The sequence below is a fragment of the Pseudorca crassidens genome, chromosome 1 (genome assembly GCF_039906515.1).
Source record: "Pseudorca crassidens isolate mPseCra1 chromosome 1, mPseCra1.hap1, whole genome shotgun sequence".
Lineage (NCBI taxonomy): Eukaryota > Metazoa > Chordata > Mammalia > Artiodactyla > Delphinidae > Pseudorca > Pseudorca crassidens.
In genome coordinates, this window is record NC_090296.1 from 76547810 (window position 1) to 76558048 (window position 10239).

Sequence of the window (10239 nt, forward strand, 5' to 3'; positions counted from 1 at the left end):
GGGAGGGGGGGTGGGTGTCGAGGCTGAATGCGCGCAGGGTCCCGGGATCAGGATCCTCCTGCAGGGGCGTGCCCTTCGGCGGACGTTTTCTGAGTTCTTTCCTCACTGCCCCTTACCCTCCGCATCCCCTATATCTCCCTTAGCTAGCGGAGGGAAGGCACCAGACCCCCCGTTCAGCCCCACTATCCGGTACTGGATACCAGACCCTTCCTTCTTATGGGGTGGCGAAAGAGAGTCTCCCAGGGCCGCTAGGGCTCTTGGCGGCGGGGATGGCTGTCTGACGCAGTAGACAAAGGGGGTAGGCTAGTTAAGAAAGTTCTATTCTCACCCATCCTCCACCGCGTCTGGATGGGAAATGAAGCCCTGGCGAGGGTCCCCCAGGAGGGCTGGGGGAGGCTTAGGCATAGCAGGGAGATGCCTTGCCCCTCCTCTGAGCAGGCACCGGGAAGTCCTGCAGGGGTGGGGGGCGTGGGGAGGGGCGCTTCTAAAGGGTGGGCATTATGAGAAGATAGGAAAGCCAAATAGACCCCAGAGACGGACGTGAAGGCAAGTACCACTGCGACTGCAGGACGTTAGAAAACGTCCTGCCGGTGGATGCAGCTCCTACGAAGCCAGGAGGCCGGAGCCTCAGGGAAGTCTTTGGCACAGAGGCGGGCGGGAGGGAAGCGGGGGGGGGGGGGGGGGGGGCACGGCGTCGCCTAGGTGATGGGCTCTTTTCTCACCTCCTCAGAAGGCTAATCTCCGTCCTTTCTCCACTCCTCCGGGACTGGAAAAGAGGAGAGAGAAAATGTTCATCTTTCTTGGAGGCAAGAAGATCCCTCTGCTCCATAGCATCAAAAAACAAAAAAAACAAAACAAAAAAAAAAACCCAAACATAATCTAGGGCATCAAACCTCAGTGACCATCTTCCCAGCACAGTTAGAGGCAGGGAGCTGGAGATCTTTTCCATCAATGGGTTATGGGCCCTCTAGTCATCCAGACTCTCCAGCTTCCTTATAATTAGTGCCGAGAACTGGGAGAGTGAGATTTTGCTACCCCCTGGTGTCCACTCTGTAAATGCTGCCCAGTGGTTGGTTACAGAGACCAGAATTTAGGGAACTTTCTTAGGGGGTGTATTAGGAACCTTATTCACTTGTTTCAAACCCAGCTCGCCCATTCCTAGTGTTGACAGAGTCTGAACTTTCCCTTACCAGGTCTTACATTCTTTTTTTTTTTTTTTTTTTTTTGCGTTACGCGGGCCTCTCCCTGCTGTGGCCTCTCCCGCTGCGGAGCACAGGCTCCGGACGCGCAGGCTCAGCGGCCATGGCTCAAGGGCCCAGCCGCTCCGCGGCATGTGGGTTCTTCCCGGACCGGGGCACGAACCCGTGTCCCCTTCATCTTCCCGGACCGGGGCACGAAGCCGTGTCCCCTTCATCGGCAGGCAGACTCTCAACCACTGCGCCACCAGGGAAGCCCAAGGTCTTACATTCTTTATACTCAAGCAAATTGGGGAACAGTTGGTAGAATCCAAGGTTCCCACAATTAGGAAGTGGCATACAAATTAAACTGGCTCTTGGATTCCGTGGACTCCTGGGGGAAAAATGAGTGGATCATTTTTTTCCCCATGGGAAAAAGGGAGTTATTGAAAGTTTTTGAGCCTATGGGGTGAGGGATTTTGGATGCAGCGTCTGGGATCCAGTTATTCCTTACCAGGAGTTTTAATTTGTGCTAAATTAGAAAGGTTTATTTTATTAAATAAGGTGACAGACATGCTTACAGTGGTTAAATACCACTTTCTCCAAGAATGTAGGCTCTTACCTAATAGTGGGTGTATGTGTGTGCTACCTGTGTGTCTGTGCAATGGAGTGTGTGTTGATGTGTATGTTTTTGGGGAGATGTGAAGTGGAAAGATTAAAATGAAGGAAATAGAGGCTGGGAATAGACCAGATTTAGAAGCTCTCTCCAGTATTCACAAACAATTCTCACTATATTTCTCCAATTTCAGAGCCTTTGGAGCTTATCAAACTCCCATTTTGCAGATGAAATTCTGGCTTATTGAAATTAAAAAACTAGCTGTAAGCTACACAGTAAGTGGAGAAGCCAGGATTTGAACCCCAGCAGTCTGACGCCAGAGGCTTCATTCTCAACCACTAAGTTATAGGGTTTCATGTAAGCTGTCAAGGGTCCATAAAAGAAGCATTTTGAGCACTATATCACCTTTTCCACCACCTAACCGTCATGTTAAAAAGTGTTAACTTTATAGCTGATTCACTTTGTTATAAAGCAGAAACTAACACACCATTGTAAAGCAATTATACTCCAATAAAGATGTTAAAAAAAAGTGTTAATTTTTGTAGTAGCCAGTGCTGAGTTTCTAAAAGTGTTAAATATGTCACTGTGGGTCAGAAATTGAAACCATTTCCCCCCTAGTCTTGTTCTAGAGTAAGTAATAGTTAAAATAATCCCCAAGAAATTTCCAATATGGTTCTTATGGGGAAGTAGTGTTATGCAAACATGAGTGATGGTGAAAGAAACATTTGTGCCTTTAATGTTTATTACCTGGCTTATGTGCACCAAGAGCTGTAATGGCCATTCTACATAGGGTTGGGACTTCAGGCTGCTCACTACTTGTCCACTTGGAGAGTAGCAGTGACTAGGGCTCTGCTTGAGCTGCATGCCTCAAGTTAAGGGGGAATTAATGAAGGACCACAAAGGGGAATTTGGGGGACAGGAAGGGACAGACTTGAGGGAACATGTTCTTGTTACTCATGCCTTCCAAGGAAACTGGGGGCCAAACCTTAGCTACTGCAGGATAAGAAATCTGGGTAGTATACATACGTTGATTCTATTTTTTGTTTAATTTCCCCTTAGTTTTGGTTTTATTTTATTGCTAATATTCCTTTAAACATTTATATTTAACTTGTCTGCTCTGAAGTGGGTGTCGCCAAAGCCCACACCACCACCATCTTGCCTTCACTAGTGCATTAGTTTCCATACTGGTCTACATGCTCCACTCTCCCCACCTGAGAAGGCGTTCCCTGCACCCTCACTAGAGTGATCTTCTGAAAACCTCAATCAGATCACATCAACCCTTTCTAACGGCCTCCCATATGCATCATGACTCCTTTTCTCCTATCTCTCCAGCCTCATCTCTTACCACGACCCTGTTGTGGGAAGCCACTAGTGATCCTCCAGCCGTGGTGGCCTTCCAGTTCTTCACACAGGCCTTGCTTATTCCTAATTTGCAGCCTTCTTACTCTCTTTTCCTTCTGTTTGGAGTCTTCTTTTCACAATTCTAAGGGCTGGCTCTCATCCTTCAGGTCCTAACTGAAGTTTTACATTCTCAAATGTCTTCCCTGACCTAAAGTGGACTAAACTGGTCTCTCACCTGTTGTCCCTCCCCATAACGTATGTTTTTGTTTTGTTTTCCTCACAGCATTTATCTCTATTTGATTATGTATTCATTTCTTTGGATATTTCTTGTCTCTCGTAATAGGCCCACCTCTGCCACCACGTATCATTTGAAAACAAGCTTCGTGAAGTCAAGGACCTTGTCTGTTTTGTCCCTGCTGTATTCTAGATAGTGTCTGACAAGTTTCCAAAAGATGTTACCAATCCAGGTGAAGACTTTAAGAGAAGCAGAAATCCCTATATAATAAGAATTGTGGTGGGAACAGGTGAGAGATAGAAACCAGGAACAAGTGGAGAGGCCAAGGCATGGAGTCTGCTGCATAGCTTTCGTTTCTTCCTGGCCTTAGCTCTCACAAGTTCTTTGTCTGTTGGTTGATATTTGCAAGTGGAAAATGCACAGGACAGAATTAAAAAGAAATGTGGGGTGCAGCCCTTATGGAAAACAGTATGGAGGTTCTTCAAAAAATTCAAACTAGAACTGCCATATGATCTAGCAATTCCACTTTTGGGTATTTGTCCAAAGAAAATGAAAACACTAACTTGAGGAATTCCCTGGCGGTCCAGTTGTTGGGACGTCTTGCTTTCACTGCCAAGGGCCCAGGTTCAATCCCTGGTCAGGGAACTAGGATTCCCACAAGCTGCTCAGTGTGGCCAAAAAAATAAAAAAAAAGAAACGAAAACACTAACTTGAAAAGATATGTGCACCTCCATGTTCATTGCAGCATTATTTATAATAGCCACGATATGGAATCAGCCCAAGTGTCCACTGATAGATGAATGGACAAAGAAAATATGGTATGTATATACAATGGAATATTATTCAACTGTAAAAAAAGAATTAAATCTTGCCGTTTGCAACAGTTTGGATGGACCTGGAGGGCATTATGCTAGGGAAAATAAGTCAGAGAAAGACAAATACTATGTGATCTCACTTACGTGTGAAATTTAAAAAAAAAAGCTCATAGATACAGGGAACAGATTGCTGGTTGCCTTGCCAGAGCCATGGGTGGGGGGGGGGGTGGTGAAATGGGTGAAAGGGATCAAAAGATACAAACTTCCACGTATAAAATAAGTCATGAGATGCAATGTACAGCATGGTGACGATAATTAATAATACCGTACCGCATATTTGAAAGTTGCCAAGAGATTAGATCTTAAAAGTTCTCATCGCAAGAAAAAATGTTTTTGTAACTAGGTATGGTGACGGATGTTAAGCAGACTTATTGCGGTGATCATTTTGCAGTACATACAAATATTGAATCATTATGGTGTATACCTGAAACTGGTATAATGTTATATGTCAATTATACTTTAATTAAAAGAAAAGAAAAGCACACGTGGAATGTCTTCTGGGTCAGATGTAGGTCCACTGGGCTAGATGAGTCTGGAGGAAGCATTGGTTTGGAGATGGAATTCTGGAAAAGTCCAAATTCACTTATGGACTTTATTGGTGTACAAAACCAGGGATTCTTTTACATAGTTGTAATCCATTTGAAAATACGGGGTTTTTTGTTTTGTTTTGTTTGTTTTGTTTTTTTGGCCACGAGCAATGCAGGATCTTAATTCCCTGACCAGGCATTGAACCCGTGCCCCCTGCAGTGGTAGGGCGGAGTCTTAACCACTTAACCATTCTTAACCATTGCCAGGGAAGTCCCCTGGAAATACAGTTTTATGTTCTCTTTTCTTCATGTAGCATTGCCCACACACATTTCCATGCATCAGTGTAGTTTCTGTGTATTTGTCTTCAGTTAAAGTGATGACTTGACACTTCAGTTAAAGCACTGTAAGTAGTTGCCCCATCATTTTTTTAGTCACTCTCAATTTTGGGGAATTTGTATTATTTCTAAGCTTTTTTTTGGTTACAAAAAGAAAAGTATAAACGGGTTGCACAAGTTTACTCCTCCTCACTTTGAGTTAGTTCCATTTAGCCTATTTTACTAGGTAGAATGATTGGATCAAACATTAGAGGCCATTTTATAGCTTGTGCTGTTGTCTGATGAGGCAATTTTGGAGGGCAAGGGGCATGAAACACTCTTGAAAATATTTAAAAAGTTGAGTGTGTTGAGGAATTGGATTTATTCTGAATGGCTTAAAGTGATAGGTCATCAGTGAATTGCTGTAGTGACGGAGATATAGATTAGGTTCTCTATAGGAGAATTTTTAATATTTAGAGCTGCCAGAAAATGGCACAGGCTGTCTCCATAGGTAGTAAATTCCCCCTCTCTGGAAATTTTAAAGCATAATAAGAGAGTTTTAAAATAAATTGTTTTATAAACTTTCCAGAGTTGTGATTTGTATATTTTCCTAGCCCCATTCCTTTGCTCTGAAAACAAATTGTGTTCCATGAACATTTATTAAGATCTAAATGTGCCAGGTATATCCAGTGGCAGCTGAAGCTCTCATTGGCAGACTCCAGCTGAGCCTCCAGGGGCCGGCAACCTGGGAAGTACAAGAGCATGAAGTCATACCTCCATCCCCACTCCCAACCCCCCAGTCTTCAGAACTGCTAAGCAGATGGGTGCAAATTTGTCTCCAGTTCCTTGACATCTCATTTTCTGTGCTCATTTTCTACTTCCACATCTCTGCCCATATTCCACCTATTTTTAAGACATTAGTTACAAAACTTTCAGTACACTATGCAATGCATCGAAATGCTCCCAAGTGCACCAGTACCTAAGTGATTGATTCCAAGTAATTGTTACATCATCTTGTTTTTTATTTCTGCCAAAAGATATTTGTACTTCAAATGAGGAGTTTTGGTCCCCAAAGAATCTGTAATTGGTGGAATATAGCACTCCTAATTCCACTGACATAACTTCTCCCCACCATGAGCACGTGTGTTTACACACACACACACACACACACACACACACACTTCCAGGCAAGCAGCCTGATTTATTGAAGGAACCAGTTGCTTAACAATCTGTTGTTTTTTTGTTTTTGTTTTTTTAAAGCCACCTTACTTGGAAATATGTAGTCTCAAAACTCCAATTTTGGCCAGGGAGGAAAAGTCCCTATTGAGGGTGGAGACTCAATGATATAGTCTCTGAATTTTACTTTTTCTTAGAGTATATTTAGCTGAACTCCTCTGCAACAACCACACCGGCCACAGGGGAGCCCTGCTCCCGTCTCTCAGTTCTTCCACAATGCAGTGGGAGACCCTCTTCAAGTCAGCACAATGATCCACCTGGAGGCGGCACAGTGCAGAGAAAGGGGGGCGCTGGGGAGAGATAGTTCCGGGTTCAGTTCCAGTGCCACCACTGCCAGCTCTGTGCCCGAGCCTGGCTTCAGTTATTGCATCATCAGAGGCCACTCTCTTTTCTGAAGGCTCAGTAAAACCAGCAAACATGGGAACACCAGGAAATACAATCAATGAAACTACTCTGCACTGTGTAGATGAAAACAGTCCAGAAAATGGACTGGTCTTGCAGTGTCAATGCGAATTTTTAAAATGTTCTTTTGTGCCCAGGAAAGAACGTTTAGGGGGCTACTTTGGCTTTTTCAAATGTATGTTCCCTATGTTCAAGATGCAAATCAGAAGCTCAGTTCTTCTTTAAGCTTTTATGTTTAACTTACAAACAAGTATATTTTAATAATCACTTTAAATGGTTGTATTTGATGACTATTTGGTACCATTTATAAATGTAGTTTAAAATACTCCTTTGAACATTTAAAAATATACTTTATAAGTTTAACATATTCCATGTCCTTACAAAGTAATTCAGTTATCTGTGCTAACCAACTACACATTCCTGAATACCTAAAAAAATTCTTAGAAATCTAAAAATTTATGAATATGGTGATTAAATTCCTGTTTTCTTAAATGTTCCAAAACTAATTTTAAAGGAAAATTCTATTTCAAACCACACATCTAAACTAATTAAACGTTTAAAAGTAGAATGGCGGACTTCCCTGGTGGTGCAGTGGTTAAGAATCCATCTGCCAATGCAGGGGACATGGGTTGGAGCCCTGGTCAGGGAAGACTCCACATGCCGCGGAGCAACTAAGCCCGTGAGCCACAACTACTGAGCCTGCGCTCTAGAGCCCGCGAGCCACAACTACTGAGCCCACGTGCTACAACTACTGAAGCCCTTGAGCCTAGAGCCCGTGCTCCGCAACAAGAGAAGCCACCGCAATGAAAAGCCCGCACACCGCAACGAAGAGTAGCCCCCGCTCGCCACAACTAGAGAAAGCGTGTGCACAGCAATGAAGACCCAACACAGCCATAAATAAATAAATGTATTAAAAAAGTTAAAAAAAATTAGAATGGCAAGACTAATTTCTTACTGTAACAGGCTAAATTCTCTTAAACACTGCAAATACCTAAAATACCAAGTATGCACAAAGTCCTTAATACAGACACATTAATGCCATGTATTTGATTCACGTAAATATTTTTATCCTTAATTTAAAAATTTCTGGATATTAAAACAAACTTACCCACTAGGTAATAATTATGTCATCTTAAATATCTGGGAAGTTCCTTCCTGAGTGACTTTTTTGCAAACACATTCTCAGTGGCTCAGAGAGTGTAACCAGCAGAGATTTAGTCCCCAGGCTTTTGGGTAGCTCTTCTCAGGCCCCAACTTCCCCACTGGGCCCTGTTTTATGGGTGCTGTGTCATCAGTCTCTGAATGGGCCAGTTTCATAGTCCATGGCCCCTAGATTCAAGTTACACTCCATCTAATTCTTCAGCCTACACACGGAAGTCGGAAACTCCTACCCAGGCTGCTACACCATTTGTTAGGATATAATTAATCTATTTAAGGATCCATTCTATTCTGGATTCTTTCCACACTCTTGCCAGCTTCTGGAGCCACAACTCTTACAGATATTGAGTGGTTTAATTTCTCCTGGTGTTGCCTGACCCTGGTTACAGACCTAACGTTATGTCAGAGACATGTATCAGGAATATTAACATTTAACAGGGAACAAGGTTAGGATGAATGAAACCCTGGGAGAGGTGGGAGAAAAATGTTACAGAATCCATTTGATTCATTATACTCTTCTGTTATTGTTTGATAGTGTTTTAAAGGTATTATTTTTTCTTGCCTCCTAAGCTAGACAGTAAATCTTTGATTGCAACCACCTAGGTGTCTTTGCTTAGCTTCCATTCACAGCCCCCTCCAAAATCATAACGTGTGTTGGACCCATGTTAGGAACCCAGTGATATATGGAAAAAAGAAAATCCAAGAACTCTTGTGCCCTCCTAAGGTAGTATCTGGGATAGATGGGGAATTACTGGAAAAGTAAGCAAACAAAAAAGAATGAGTAGACACAGATGTCTCTTAGATTAGGATCTTGAATGATTGGCTCTGATGTTTCCCCTAACTGAGAGATGGCAGGAGGAGGGGCAAGACTGAGAGATGGCAAGACTGAGAGATGGCAGGAGGAGGGGCAAGTTTGGCAGCCAGGCAGATTTGAGCCCAGTTCTGAGTGTTTTTGTTAAGACGTCTGCAGGATGCGGAGGCAGCTAATAACAGTAGGGAGATGGATATACGTGCCTGGAACTTGGGAGACTGGCGCTGGGGAGGTGCTTTTGGGAGCAGGTAAGTGGCACTTGAAGCCACGGAACTTTATCAAGTCACTCAAGAGAGTACAGTGTGGGAAGAAAAGAGAGCTAAGAATAGGACCCTGAGAAACACCATCATTTAAGGTGCAGACAGAGAAAGTGGAGCCTGCCCACGACACTGGGGCGAAGCCAGAGGAGTAGAAGAATGTTGTTTTCCTCTCATTTTCTGTACGTCTTCCTTGGTCAGAAGCACAGGGTGGGCGCAATAGTGATAGTGATGGGCAGAGTGTGGTATGGCAGGACCGTCTAGATGCTGTTGGGGAAGCTATATTTGGGATAGGGTAGTGTGGGTGTGGTAGGTAGCAAGGAGCTCTGCCTTAGATCTCTTTCTAGAAAGCAGGGAAGCGGGCTGGGAGTCAGAATTTTTGGATTCTCTGCTTTTCCTGCCATTTCCCGTTTCACCAATCATCTTTTCTTATTCTGAGCCCTAGTCTGTGTAGGAAAATCTCTTTCTAAATATGGGAAGGGAAGTGTATGGGGGAGGCAGAGTCAGAAGAGGGAAGGACAGTGGTTGCCTTATGGTTGAGTGTGTGTACTTGTATACGTGCGTTTGTATTGTGTACACACGTGCACGTATGTGTGTCTTATGTCAGTGTTTAATTTATATGTGTACATGCATATATTTTTCGCTGTGTATCTATCATGATAAGTATAGAAATTGAGAGAAAGCACTGAGAAACTTTTATGCCAATCTGATACGCTGATTTTATGTTAATTGAATCTAATAATAAAAAATTTGGCCTTGTGTTTTCTATATCTGTATGTTCTGTTTCATTTTTCCAGCAATTCATTTTATTGTATTTTATGAAAGTGCTGGTCTATGACAGATTGCATATAAAACTGCTCCTTCACCACAGTTGGTTGGAGAAGCACCAGATCAGGATTTTTAGAAGGTCCTGATTCTGAAATTTCCAAGGGGGGGAAATTCACTTCAGAAGTCTGAGGTTCCTGCTCTGGGTCATACCAATGAGGCATGAGGTCAGGTCTTGAGCGTAAACAAGGGGGTCCAGCCTCAGGTCTGACTGGCATCCCGGGGCTCCGCCTGCCCTTCCTTGCCTTCCTCCCCTTCATATGACATGGGACCACCAGGCAATTTTCAAGGGGGTGGAAGGCAGAGCCCAGGCTGCTCCTCCAAGCCCAAGCCTGCTCAGGGAGCTGCCCTCCCTTCTGCCTGCAGGGCATGTGATACTGAAGCTTCAGAGAGATAAGGGGGGTTTTCCAAACCTCCATACTTTCACTTGGATAGTAATACACATACTCAATCAGGAAAAGCAGGG